The sequence below is a fragment of the Hyla sarda genome, chromosome 1 (genome assembly GCF_029499605.1).
Source record: "Hyla sarda isolate aHylSar1 chromosome 1, aHylSar1.hap1, whole genome shotgun sequence".
Lineage (NCBI taxonomy): Eukaryota > Metazoa > Chordata > Amphibia > Anura > Hylidae > Hyla > Hyla sarda.
The window spans coordinates 283,256,266-283,270,737 of record NC_079189.1 but is presented as its reverse complement, the minus strand read 5'-3'; the positions used below and the strand labels follow the sequence as shown (position 1 = coordinate 283,270,737).

The 14,472-nt window shown below is 42.7% G+C and overlaps 1 protein-coding gene across 12 annotated transcripts in view; it reads right to left on the bottom strand.

Moving 5' to 3' along the window:
• The window catches only part of LINGO3 (leucine rich repeat and Ig domain containing 3), a 105,929-nt gene that overhangs the window by 19,725 nt on the left and 71,732 nt on the right, over window positions 1-14,472 (bottom strand). The window contains exon 1 of one of the 12 annotated variants that reach the window (XM_056574064.1): window positions 2,963-2,987. The exons of 10 other annotated variants lie outside the window; for them this stretch is intronic. The gene's annotated coding sequence lies outside the window, so the exon portion shown is untranslated. Of the gene's footprint in view, window positions 1-2,962; window positions 2,988-10,826; window positions 11,152-14,472 lie in introns of those variants that run through there. One more of the 12 variants, XR_008892695.1, reaches the window with a different exon arrangement.

Genomic DNA, 14,472 nt, shown 5'->3' with positions numbered 1-14,472 from the left:
AGGAGGTGACCAGTGACTTCAGAGACTCTAGGGCTTGCTGGAACTTATTGTGAATTTGGACAAATTGTTGCAGGCCCACGCTGACTTGATACAGACTGATTTTGACTAGACTGACTTCACAGACTTCACCCTGTATGTAGCTTACCAGGTTTTGATGTTCACCTGTGGGGTAGCGGATTAGTGGAAGCATAGCTGTGTGGTAGGCTTTAGGCCTCCTCAGGACTTGACCTCACTGTTCCTCAGTGCTCAAGAGAGTGAACTAGCTCCTCCCAGGGTTTGTATGGGGGCGACTCTGGAGGGGTCCCATAGGTCACCCTGTAAGTCACGTGATCACTGGTGCCTTCCTTGGTTACAATACTTGACAATAGTATTTAACCCCTTAAGGACCAAGCCAATTTTCACTGTGCACTCTGGGGTGCTTTTACCTTTCATTCTGATTCCGAGACTCTTTTTTCATGACATATTCTACTTTATGTTAGTGGTAAAATTTTGTCGATACTTGCATCATTTCTTGGTGAAAAATTCCCAAATTTGATGAAAAAAATTTAAAATTTTGCATTTTTTTTTTTACTTTGAAGCTCTCATCTTATAAGGAAAATGAGTATTCCAAACAAATTATATATTGATTCACATATACAACATGTCTACTTTATGAATGCATCATAAAGTTGACATGTTTTTACTTTTGGAAGACATCAGAGGGCTTCAAATTATAGCAGCAATTTTCCAATTTTTCACAAAATTTTCAAAATCGAAATTTTTAATGGACCAGTTCTGTTTTGAAGTGGATTTGAAGGGTCTTCATATTAGAAATACCCCACAAATGACCCCATTACAAAAACTACACCCCTCAAAGTATTCAAAATGATTTTCAAAAGAAATTAAAAATCTTAATTTTTTAAACTGGCATGTTCTTGTAGACCCAGTTTTTTTATTTTTACAAAGGGGTAAAAGGAGAGAAATCATCCTAAAATGTGTAACCCAATTTCTCTCGAGTAAGGAAATACCTCATATGTGTATGTTAAATGTTCGGCGGGCGCAGTAGAGGGCTCAGAAGGGAATGAGCAACAGTGGGATTTTGGAGAGAGAGTTTTTCTGAAATTGTTTTTGGGGGGGCATGTCACATTTAGGAAGCCCCTATCATGCCAGAACAGCAAAAAAAACACATGGCATACCATTTTGGAAACTAGACCCCTCAAGGCACGTAACAAGGGGTCCAGTGAGTCTTAACACCCCACAGGTGTTTCACAACTTTTTGTTAAAGTTGGATGTGTAAATGATTTTTTTTTCACTAAAATGCTAGTTTCCCCCCAAATTTAAAATTTTTACAAGGGTTAATAGGAAAGAATGCCCCCCAAAATTTGTTACCCCATCTCTTCTGAGCATGGAAATACCTCATATGTGCACATCAAGTGCTCTGCTGGTGCACTACAATGCTCAGAAGAGAAGGAGTCACATTTGGCTTTTGCAAAGTAAATTTTGCTGAAATGTTTTTTTGGGGGGAGGTCCCATTAAGGAAGCCCCTATGGTGCCAGGACAGCAAAAAAAAAAAAAAAAAAAAACCCACATGGCATACTATTTTGGAAACTACACCCCTCAAGGAACGTAACAAGAGGTACAGTGAGTCTTAACACCCCACAGGTGTTTGACAACTTTTCATTAAAGTTGGATGTGTAAATTATTATTATTTTTTTCACTAAAATGCTGTTTTTCCCCCAAAATTTAAATTTTTACAAGGGGTAATAGGAGAAAATGACCCCCAAAATAACTAACCCCATCTCTTCTGAGTATGGAAATACCTCATATGTGCACGTCAAGTGCTCTGTTGGCGTACTACAATGCTCAGAAGAGAAGGAGTCACATTTGGCTTTTGCAAAGTAAATTTTGCTGAAATGGTTTTTTGGGGGCATGTCCCATTTAGGAAGTCCCTATGGTGCAAGGACAGCAACCCCCCCCCCCACATGGCATACTATTGTGGAAACTACACCCCTCAAGGAATGTAACAAGGGTACAGTGAGCCTTAACACCCCACAGGTGTTTGACGACTTTTCGTTAAAGTTGGACATGTAAATTTATTTTATTTTTTTCACTAAAATGCTGGTTTTCCCCCAAATTTAACATTTTTACAAGGGGTAATAGGAGAAAATGACCCCCAAAATTTGTAACCCCATCTCTTCTGAGTATGGAAATACCTCATATGTGCACGTCAAGTGCTCTGTTGGCGTACTACAATGCTCAGAAGAGAAGGAGTCACATTTGGCTTTTGCAAAGTAAATTTTGCTGAAAAGGTGTTTTGGGGGCATGTCCCATTTAGGAAGTCCCTATGGTGCCAGGACAGCAAAGAAAAACCCACATGGCATACTATTTTGGAAACTAGACCCTTCAAGGAACGTAACAAGGGGTACAGTGAGCCTTAACACCCCACAGGTTTTTGACGACTTTGGATGTGTAAATGTTTTTTTATTCTTATTTTCCACTAAAATGATGGTTTTTCCCCAAATTTTACCTTTTTACAAGGGGTAATAAGAGAAATGCCCCCCAAAAATGTGTAACCCCATCTTTTCTGAGTATGGAAATACCCCATGTGTGGACGTCAAGTGGACTGCGGGCGGACTACAATGCTCAGAAGAGAAGGAGTCACATTTGCAAATTTTGCTGAAATGGGGGGGGGGGGGGGGGGGGGCATATCGCATTTCGGAAGCCCCTATGGTGCCAGGACAGCAAAAAAAAAAAACACATAGCATACTATTTTAGAAACTACACCCCTCAAGGAACGTAACAAGGGGTACAGTGAGCCTTAACACCCCACAGGTGTTTGATAAATATTCATGAAGTGGGATGTGAAAATGAAAAATTAGATTTTTTTACACTAAAATGCTGGGGTTTTTCATTTTCACAAGTGGTAAAAGAAGAAAATTTCATTGTAAATGTGTAAATACATTTCTTAGGAGTAAGGACATACCTCATATCTTGGCGTAAACAGCATGCACACCGGTCTCAGAGGTGCCGGAGATCAGTCAGGGTCCTTGAGCTTTGGCTTTCTCCTATGGAGCCAGAACAGTGGGACCCCCCCTCAAGGGGCATTACATGGGGTAAATAACTGGGGTACACTAAATAACTAAAATGGGGTACAGGGTACATAAAATTATAAATTATGTTCCCAGAATGATGACCCAGAGCATAGCCAAAACTAAAAAATATGCCCACCCCAAACCCTGTGCTCTGAATCATCATTCTGGGAATGTGATGTGTGTGGCCATCCCTAACCTGTTGCCTCAAATGCGCACCCCGCTCAGGTGGAGAGAGAGCGCTGTGCATTTGAGACAACATAAAAAGTCCCCGATCAGTTATTTTTTTTCAGATGAAACATTATTTTGGGCAATTTAGTGGTTTATGGGGTTAAAACCTGGAATGTACTCTGGACTTGGTACATTGGGGTCAAATTACGGAAAATGAAAATGAGAAGGGAAAATTTAGTACTTCATGGAAGTGTGATACTCCCTGAAGCAATCCTTAATGCAGAGGCCCGGATGATCGGGGCAAGTGTCACATTGAGTGGTCGTATCCTTCCGTATCCCCCCTCTTGTAACACACTCACCGCATCTTTTCTGGGTTCGTCCCTTCTTTCTAGTGTGGGGGACCTGGAAAGTGTTGGCCTGGGACGATCCTGGCACCTATTACTCCAGTTCCTTGGGAAGTCCGGCCTGCTCTTTCCCGGTCGCCAAAGATCAGGACCTTTAGGAATTCTTCTTGGAACTGGAGGAATGTCCCTGTGTTGCCAGCGTGCTGGGACAGTACAAAAGCGTTGTACATGGCAACCTGTACCATGTAGACCGCAACTTTTTTGTACGATACCCGTTTTTTGCGCATGGCCATGTCTGGCTTGAGGACTTGATCAGAAAGATCAACTCCCCCCATATACCAATTGTAGTCCAGAATACAATCAGGCTTGAGGACCGGTGTTGTGGTACCTCGCACAGGGACAGGTGAGCTGCCGTTGCCATGAATAGTGGTCAGCATAAGGACATCCCTCTTATCCTTATACTTGACCAACAACAGGTTTTCATGGGCAAGGGCACAGGACTAACTCTTGGGAATAGGTGTCTGCAGAAAATTTAGAGGGAGGCCTCTCTGGTTTTTCAGCACGGTCCCACAAGTGGACGTCGATCTGGTGGCAAGGGATGTGAAGAGAGGGATGCTGATATAAAAGTTATCCACGTACACGTGGTAACCCTTATCCAGCAATGGGTGCAAAAGCTCCCAAACGAGTTTCCCTCTAACACCCAGAGGGGGGGAACAATCTGGGGGTTCAATACGGGAATCTCGTCCGTCATACACTCTAAACTTGTAAGTGTACCCGGAGGTACTCTCACAAAATATATAGAGCTTCATGCCATATCGCACCCGCTTCGAGGGAATATACTGGCGGAAGATGAGTCTCCCCTTAAAACTGATAAGAGACTCATCAACCGAGAGGTCCCTGAGCGGTACGTAGGCCTCCAAAAATTTGGCCCCAAAGTGATCGATGACCGGCCTCACTTTGTTAAGCCGGTCATGGGTGGGATCACTTCGGGGTGGACATGCCTCATTATCTGCATAATGAAGGCATTTCCGAATGGCCTCGAACCGCTTCCGTGTCATGGCCATACTGTAAAGCGGGGTCTTGTATAGGACGTCCCCGCTTCAGTAGTGCCTGACACTAGGCTTTTTGTCCTGGCCCATATGCAGCAAGAGGCCCCAAAATGTCCTCATCTCTGCTGCATCAATGGCGCGCCATTCATTGGGCCTGGCCAAAAAATTATCTGGGTGGTGGGCGATGAACTGCCTGGCGTACAGATTCGTCTGCTCCACCATTAGATTGACCAGGCCGTCACTGAAAAAATAACTGAAATAGTCAATTTCAGTGAACCCGGCCGTGTCAATCTGGATTCCGGGGTCGCCAACAAACTCCGAAACCCGTGGCTGATAACCCTCTGGGGTCTCCAGACAGGTTCACCGGAAGGGGGCTCCGGTAAACTTGTCTGGGGGGTTGGACTCCTAGTACCAGCGTCATTGTCGCTTGTACTAGTGCCGGCCACTGGGCCACTATCATGGGGGGTGCGTGGCCTCGCCTGGCGGCGTCTTCGCCACCGTACAGGGGACTCATCATCACTACTAGATGATGAGGAGGATGATGAAGAACACAGAAATGTTGGATCTTAATCGTCCTCACTGGCAGATTCGAAATCGGAGGCAAGAAAAGCGTATGCCTCCGCTGCCGAAAATGCCTGGTGAGCCATCGCCATTTTTCTACGGTGGCGGGGGGTGGTGGTGGATGTACTGTGTGTGATTGGTGTAACTATAAACTGTATGGGGGGGGGGGGGAAAGCGCTGCGGCCCCCCAAAAAAGGGGGGCCAAATGCAGCGCCCTGAACCCCTAATAGGGCCCGGGTCACACTGAAAAATGGCGGCGGACCCTTGGGGACCTATTAGGGGTCAGGGGGGAAAAAAAATTTTAAACTTTTTTTAACTTTTATTTTATCCTACACCCCCGATCACCTTGTATCTCCGGGTCAGCGGGTCACCAGTGACCCGCATCACCGGAATCGCAGCCATTCACAAGTGTGAATTTGCTTGCGTTTTTTTTGCGATCATCGACATGGGGGGGTTCTAATGACCCCCCTGGGAGTGTGCACGGGATGCCTGCTGAATGATTTCAGCAGGCATCCTGGTCCGATCCCCGCCCGGGGGGGACCGGAATTGTCCATGACGTACGTGTACGTCATGGGTCCTTAAGTACCAGGGTGTCATGACGTACGCGTACGTCAAGGGTCCTTAAGGGGTTAAAGGCACATAACAATATATAAACATTACACTAGATAACATGGGCACTTAGTATTGTTTATGGAACATAGAGGAAAGGGGGCCCAGTTGTCACTGAAGTAGAGTCCACCTCACATGGCAGCAATGGTACAGGGGTGCAACTCCTCCACCACAAACTCCCCCTCCTTTTTATAAATTTTTATTTCAATTATACATATAAACATAACGCATAATGTCAATTCACCTTACATTACATATCCATATCCCCCTCCCCCAACCTTACCCCTGTCAGAAGGGAAAGAGAGAAGAAAAAAATTAATAAAATAAAAATAATCTTCCCACCCATCCCAAATCACTCTATATTTATTTAAGCCTCTTTTGGAGTTACCACAGCACCATTTCTCATACTTTTGTACATTTTGTACCAGCCTACCCCACTCAATTACATTGGGTCCATTGAGAGCAAAAAGCCCTCTCAAAATCACTTACCATAAAGATGCGGTTCAATAACTCTCTATCTTTCCTTATTTTACTCAGGTCCCCTAAGATTACCTCTGTCCCTGCCCAGTCTCTCCTGATATTTAATTTATTCTCAATAATGTGAAATAACTTTGACCAAAATTCTTTCACTTTTGGGCATAGCCACAGCAAATGGACTAGGTCTGCGCCCATTACACCACTCTTAGGACAATCTGCCCTCTCCCAACAACCTATCTTTTTTAATTGTAGTGGTGAGTAATACAAATGATAGACTATTCTTTTTTTTAATTTTTTTAAAATTTAAGTATACCTAATCATTATTAAATAGAAATAGGACGATAAGACTCAATTCTTGTACTATCCTTATGTTTTTTGAGTATTAAAACTATTTTTGTTTCGAGCATGGATGGGGGCAGTTCCCCTCCCCTTCGAGCCCCCTCCAAAACCCTGCAAACGATAGGTAACAGAGCCTCCTTATATTCTCTGTATATTGAATAGGGAAGACCATCCATCCCTGGTGCAACTCCTCCATTACAAACTCCCCCTCTTAACAACAGCCGTCCTCGGCACCCAATCCTGGAGGGCAGACGAATATGAAGTGGCCACTAAGTTCTGGTAGCAACATTAGAGACCGTTTATGGGGCATTTGAATCAATATCCTTCACAGGGCTGACGAACTGGGGAAAGAGTCCATGTGGCATTGCAATTAACGTCCTTACATGCTCCATTTTGTTATTTAGGGTTTGGAGAACTGGGACAATAAGACGTAAACATATAGGAACTTTCTAGACTCGTAACCACTTTCTGGTAAATAAAGATGAGTTCCGATCGGGCTGCCTGAGGCTTTCTACCCGGATGACTTTGCTAATGGGGCCCTTAGGCTTTTAGCTACTTCTCCCCATAACATTGGACTAGTAAATACACATTTTCTGACAACACATGAGAATGTTACCTATATACACAGTAGCTCTGTTACTCTACGTGTCACTTACACCTCCAGGAGAACTCTCTGGCCAAAAGCGCACACTGTACACGATGGACAGGAAAATAATAGACATTAGACATTTGGTAAGACTTTTGATGACTATTGTGGACTGGATACATAAACTGGTTAGCTACAGCCCTGACTAGACATGTGACTATATTAGATACATAAGAGGACAGATTCAGGACATCCAAAGGTTTGCACCCATTTTGAGTAAAACATCTGGACCACTGTCTTGGCGGTGAGATCTTTGACAGGAACAACGACAACCCACTTGGAGTAATGATCCACCTTGGTGAAAGCATAGGTATACCCGGACTGGGTAGGAGACATTTTCACATGGTCTAGCACGACAAACTGGTTGGGTCTGTCACTCTGGATGGAGTGGAGGGGTCCTCTTGCGTCCTTGCGCACATTCTTGTTAATGTTACAAACATTCACTGCACCATTTCTCACTGACAGTGGCTTCGGTCTTGTGGACTCCAAAGTGTCCCGACTGATCATGATATGCGTTGAGGACCATCGCCGCATCACTTCGGGGAACCAGAATCTAATGAAGTCGATCACCAGAGTCCGGATCCAAAGAATTTTGCACAAAAGTCCTTTGTGCACAGTCGCTTCCTCTGTCACCACAGGCATTTCACAGCGGGCCCGGCGTAGACAGGTTGGTACCTTTTTCGCCAGAAGGTAGTCCAACAGATCCCCCATAACTCGACTTTCATCTTGGAGATTCTTCCAGGTGTACAGGTCTTCTTTAACCTTTTCAGACCTGGGTTCACCATCCATGATGGCGGTCACAACATTCTGGTTCACAAACTGTTGATAAAATGGTGGCATCTCCCCCTCTTCCCACACACGTCTTCGACAGGTGATTCCTCGCCGGGGGTCATTCGAGACAGTACATCGGCATTGACGTTTGACTTGCCACTTCTGTACTTAATGGTGAAGCTGTAATTAGCTAATCTTGAAGCCCATCTTCATCTTCATGTTCAATGGCACCCAACTTGGCAGTGTTCAGGTGGGCCAATGGTTTATTATCCGTGTAGACAGTAAATGGCGTGGCCGCCAAATAATCTTAAAATTTTTCTGTCACGGCCCATTTTTCTCTGCTCTTCGCAGGTTACGACAGGCATAGGCAATCACTCTCTCTTGTCCATCTTGAACTTGGGACAGGACAGCTCCCAGACCTTCAAAAATGGCATCAGTATATAGCCGGAAAGGCTTGTATCACATCTGCCTCTTGTTGGCCAGACTTTAAAGATGTCTGACAGATGACTGAGGTGTTCCTGGTAAGACTTGGAATACACGATGACATCGTCCAGATACAATAAGACACTTTGGAAATTCAGATGGCCCAGGCACCTTTCCATCAGACGCTGGAACGTAGCAGTCTTCCATGGCCATGGGCACTTGCCCATGGCCCGCTGGTCAAATCCAGGGTGGAGAAGTAAGCAGCAGACCCGAGGGCAATAAGCAACTCCTCAATTCTTGGCAAAGAATTAGCTTCCTTATGTGTGACATTGTTCAGTTTCCTGTAGTCGATACAGAAGCAGATGTTTCCGTCTTTCTTCCAGGACAAGTGGCGCCGCCCAGGGACTCTGACTTTCTTGTATCACATCCGCCTCTTGTTGGCCAGCATCTTCTTGACTGTCTGATACATGCCTGGCGCGACCGGTTGGTGTCTCTCCTTGATGGGCGGGCTGTCACCTGTGAGGATTCGGTGCTGGAGCATTGAAGTTTTCCCGAAGTCTGTGGGGTGTTTGCTGAAAGTTTCATGATACCTTTTGGCAATATTGATGGCACAATTGACCTGATCCCGTGGGGTAGTGCCTCTCCAACCTGGAGCTGTGCCCACCAGGGCTCTGGAGGATTAGTACTGGATCCACTGGCAACTTGAGCTGCGTGCTGTTGGGCCACTAAATGCTCTGTTACGATGTCCTTCAGCTCTAGGAGGTACAACTGAGCCACACAGACAGGTTCACTAACCGTACTGGGACTCTTCCATTGGAGACAGTGACAAGGCTCCTCGCAGCTTGGACTAAAGGATGATCTTCTAGCTGCAGGGGTTCCAGTAAGGCCTGATAATCCCGATTCTTGACTCCGGGACATGCAAGGCACCATATGATAGTTGAACTTGAACTTGTACTCTGCAGATCTTGCCTTGCTTGTTGGCAAACTTCTGTTCCGCTTGTAGGACTTGCAGGTGGTGCTGCAAAGCCTGCTGGTCTGAAGGGGGCATATGGGGAAGAGAGGCAAAACAGGCATCCAAAATTTTAGTAAAACAATGCCTCATAATGTTCATCCCCAACATAAGCACCCAGGACCCGTGGCTAATGCCGGACATGACCGATCGGGCGGATGTCCGGCATTAACTCTTTAGACGCGGCGATCAAAGTTGATCGCCGTGTCTAAAGTGAAAATAAAAGCTTCCCGGCAGCTCAGTTGGGCTGATCGGGACCATCACGGTAGAATAGCGATGTCCTGATCAGCTAGAACGCAACAGTAGGGTCCCTTACCTGTCTGATCGGCGATTGATTGCTCCAAGCCTGAAATCCAGGCTTGAGCATTTAACCGCCGATAACAATGATCACTGCATTGCAATGCAATGACAGTGATCAGTGTATTGAATCAATGTACTGCATGTTATAGTCCCCTATGGGGCTATAACATGGCAAAAAAAAGTTTTAAAAAAGTTAATAAAGATCATTTAACCCCTTCCCTAATAAAAGTTTTAACCACCCCCCTTTTCCCAATCAAAAAAACCCCCAGTGTAAATAAAAATAAACATATGTGGTATCGCCGCATGTGTAAATGTCCGAACCATGAAAATATATTGTTAATTAAGCCACATGGTCATTGGCGTGCGCGCAATTTTTTACTCAATAGAAACAGAAGCCCCAAAAGTTACAAAATTGCATTTTTTCTTCAATTTTGTCGCACAATGATTTTTTTTTCATTTCGCCGTAGATTTGGGGGTAAAATAACTGATGTCATTACAAAGTAAAATTGGTGGTGCAAAAAATAAGCCATCGTATGGATTTTTAGGTGCAAAATTGAAAGGGTTATGATTTTTAAAATGGAAATAAGAGACAAAAAGAAAAACCACACAAGCGCCTAGTGCATTATTCCAAGATAGCAGTAAAAAATGGAAAAGATGGTTAGTATTGTTCTCACCTTGAGCGCAATGAAAATGCGCATATCACCCCGAAGCAAGTGGTAATAACAGGTAGAGGTATCCGAGGGGTGCTGCGAAGCCGTAGGGAGGTGGACGCCAGTGCAGGAATGTCCACAGTGCATACAGTCAGATAGGTAAAAAATCCCTCTTTAGGCGCTGCTTCTCCCAATGGATACACTCAAGTCAGGTAGTCGATTAAAAGATGAATTTTATTTAAACCAATGACGCGTTTTGGGTAATAACCCTTCCTCAGATTGGTGTAATTTATACAAACAACAGACAGGTATATATACATATAATAAAAGTGCCAACAATTTGGGCTGGTGAGGTCATAGGGGGAGGGGAAAGAGAGGTGATGTGAGTCACGTGATAGAGATGGGCCGAACCAATATATGCAATATTGTAATAATATCAGTGGTAAAATGATGAAGGGACATGTGTACAAAAACTAATATGAACAAGAGAAGGTCTTTTTAAAAGGATATTAAAAATTAGAACAAACGATAAGATTGCGAGGCTTGTAGCGCAAAATGTGGATCGGTACATGATGCCACAAACCGGAATCAGGTAAGACGACTCCATCTAGGGAACGTAACGGATTGGGAGATGAATGAAGGTCAGAACAGACGTCATCTGTGCAGTGAGAATTCTCCAGTACTTGTGTCACTCGGCTTTCCCAGATGCAGAAATCAGTGTAGAAGGCACTTATCTCAAAATAAAAAGATAGGAGGTTAGAATGGAATGGATTTAAATTGGACCTACCATATAAAGAGCTTTGCTTGGGTAAACTTTGCTGAAGTATAGACATGGTGATAATAAATAAAATATGTGGGAGCCTGTATGCGCATAAATGAGGTCATAGAAAAAATTATTGTTAAGAGAATAGAAATGAAAAGATTCTGAAGTTTATGTGTTTATACTTACAATACCGTGGACACTGGTGCTGTATGAAGGAATAGAATGAGTAGACCTGAGTTGATCAAGATGGTACTATGCCAGTACTACAAAGAAACTTTATTTTAGAAGCTATCACATTTATTTTAAAACATAACTACTTCGAATTCAATCAAATAATATACGAACAACACCGAGGCACGGCGATGGGGACGAGATTCGCCCCAAGTTTTGCAAATCTGTTTGTGGGTCTTTTCGAAGAATCAGTTATTTTTAAACATTCACTTTTTAATAATTGTCTTTTTTATAAGCGGTATATTGACAATATTTTTATTTTGTGGAAAGGACCCACCGCACTTTTAGATATTTTCCTTACCCATATTAACACAAAAAACTGGGGTCTGTCTTTCACCCAATCTGTGTTCCCCAATAATGCCGAATTTCTCGATGTTGTCGTCACACATACCCCTGATAAATCAATTATTATGAAGTCCTTTTTCAAACCAGTGGATAGCAACAGTTATTAAAATTTTAAAAGCAACCACTATAAAAAAATGGCTGACGAATGTGCCATATGGACAATTTAAAAGAATCAGTACAACTAATAAGGATTTTACTGAACAAAGCACAGTCATAGCAGAAAGATTTGTAGCTAAAGGATATCCACAAACACTTATCAAATCATCCCAAAACTGCGCAAGCCTCTTGACACAGGATGATTGCCTTATCTCTAAAAAATATGAAAATGCTTCAACAGACTGGCAATGTAACTTTATCACAACTTACTTGAGTGATCATGCCAAAATAAGACAGATATTAACTAACCACTGGCACATTTTGCTAAAGGATCATTTTTTGCGTCCCCTACTCCCAAAAAGACCAGGAGTTACTTTTAAAAGAGCTTGCACATTGAAAAATATTCTGGCTCCCAGCCATTTTACATTTTTTTTTTTTAAATAGTAAAAATCCTAGCAATTCTACAAACCTTACCTCCCTATTCTCTAAAGAAATTCTAAAAGGCTCATACAAATGTCGTCAATCTAGGTGTAAATGCTGCGACTCCATTGTACACAAAAAAACTAAATTTTGTTCTAACAACACTAAACAAGAATTTAAAACAGACAGTTTTTTAAATTGCGGGACTTCTTTTGTTATTTATCTAATAGAATGTACTTGTGGGCTACAATACATTGGCCGTACGTCCCAATGTCTACGGAGTAGAATTAACCCCTTAAGGACTCAGCCCATTTTGGCCTTAAGGACTCAGACAATTTAATTTTTACGTTTTCATTTTTTCCTCCTCGCCTTCTAAAAATCATAACTCTTTTATATTTTCATCCACAGACTAGTATGAGGGCTTGTTTTTTGCGCGACCAGTTGTCCTTTGTAATGACATCACTCATTATATCATAAAATGTATGGCGCAACCAAAAAACACTATTTTTGTGGGGAAATTAAAACGAAAAACGCAATTTTGCTAATTTTGGAAGGTTTCGCTTTCACGCCGTACAATTTATGGTAAAAATGACGTGTGTTCTTTATTCTGAGGGTCAATACGATTAAAATGATACCCATTATTATATACTTTTATATTATTGTTGCGCTTAAAAAAAATCACAAACTTTTTAACCAAATTAGTACGTTTATAATCCCTTTATTTTGATGACCTATAACTTTTTTATTTTTCCGTATAAGCGGCGGTATGGGGGCTCATTTTTTGCGCCATGATCTGTACTTTTTTTTGATACCACATTTGCATATAAAAAAACTTTTAATACATTTTTTATAATTTTTTTTTATAAAATGTATTAAAAAAGTAGGAATTTTGGACTTTTAAAATTTTTTTTCGTTCACGCCGTTCACCGTACGGGATCATTAACATTTTATTTTAATAGTTCAGACATTTACACACGCGGCGATACCAAATATGTCTATAAAAAATGTTTTTTACGCTTTTTGGGGGTAAAATAGGAAAAAACGGACGTTTTACTTTTTATTGGGGGAGGGGATTTTTCACTTTTTTTTTACTTTTACTTTTACATTTTTTTACATTTTTTTTTACACTTGAATAGTCCCCATAGGGGACTATTCATAGCAATACCATGATTGCTAATACTGATCTGTTCTATGTATAGGACATAGAACAGATCAGTGTTATCGGCGATCTCCTGCTCTGGTCTGCTCGATCACAGACCAGAGCAGGAGACGCCGGGAGCCGCACGGAGGAAGGAGAGGGGACCTCCGTGCGGCGTTATGAATGATCGGATCCCCGCAGCAGCGCTGCGGGCGATCCGATCGTTCATTTAAATCGCGAACTGCCGCAGATGCCGGGATCTGTATTGATCCCGGCACCTGAGGGGTTAATGGCGGACGCCCGCGAGATCGCGGGCGTCGGCCATTGCCGGCGGGTCCCTGGCTGCGATCAGCAGCCGGGATCAGCCGCGCATGACACGGGCATTGCTCCGATGCCCGCGGTTATGCTTAGGACGTAAATGTACGTCCTGGTGCGTTAAGTACCACCTCACCAGGACGTACATTTACGTCCTGCGTCCTTAAGGGGTTAATAAACACAAAAGTAATGTCAACCATAATTTTGTTTTACATAGCGTGTCTCGTCACGCTTCGACACATCATAATAGTAATTTTAAAGATTTTTCTGTTACCCCAATCAAAGGGATTCCTGATGGTCATAATAGGTTTGAAAAACTCAAACAGAGAGAAAACTATTGGATCTTTAAATTAAGGTGTCTACCCTCATTAGGTCTTAATGAGTATATAGAATGTGCTACATAAACATTTTTATGTTCTTCACTCCTCCTTATCGCACACATGCTGCCACAATTTTCTGCTATTTATATTTATTTTTATAATACCATCCATGCATACAAGTGTACATTATTTATGTGTTCCTACCATTCATCTATATATCTTGCATGTACCTATGCATATATATATATATATATATATATATATATATATATATATATAGCCAGCAAAGCAAAACAGCAGCACTCCGATTTAGATGAAAGTGTGTCAGGCTTTATTCATCAGATGCCACGACATTTCAACCGTCTCTCACGGTCTTTGTCAAGCAAATAACATGTGCAAGTGCTTACAATATATAGGGGTGAAACAT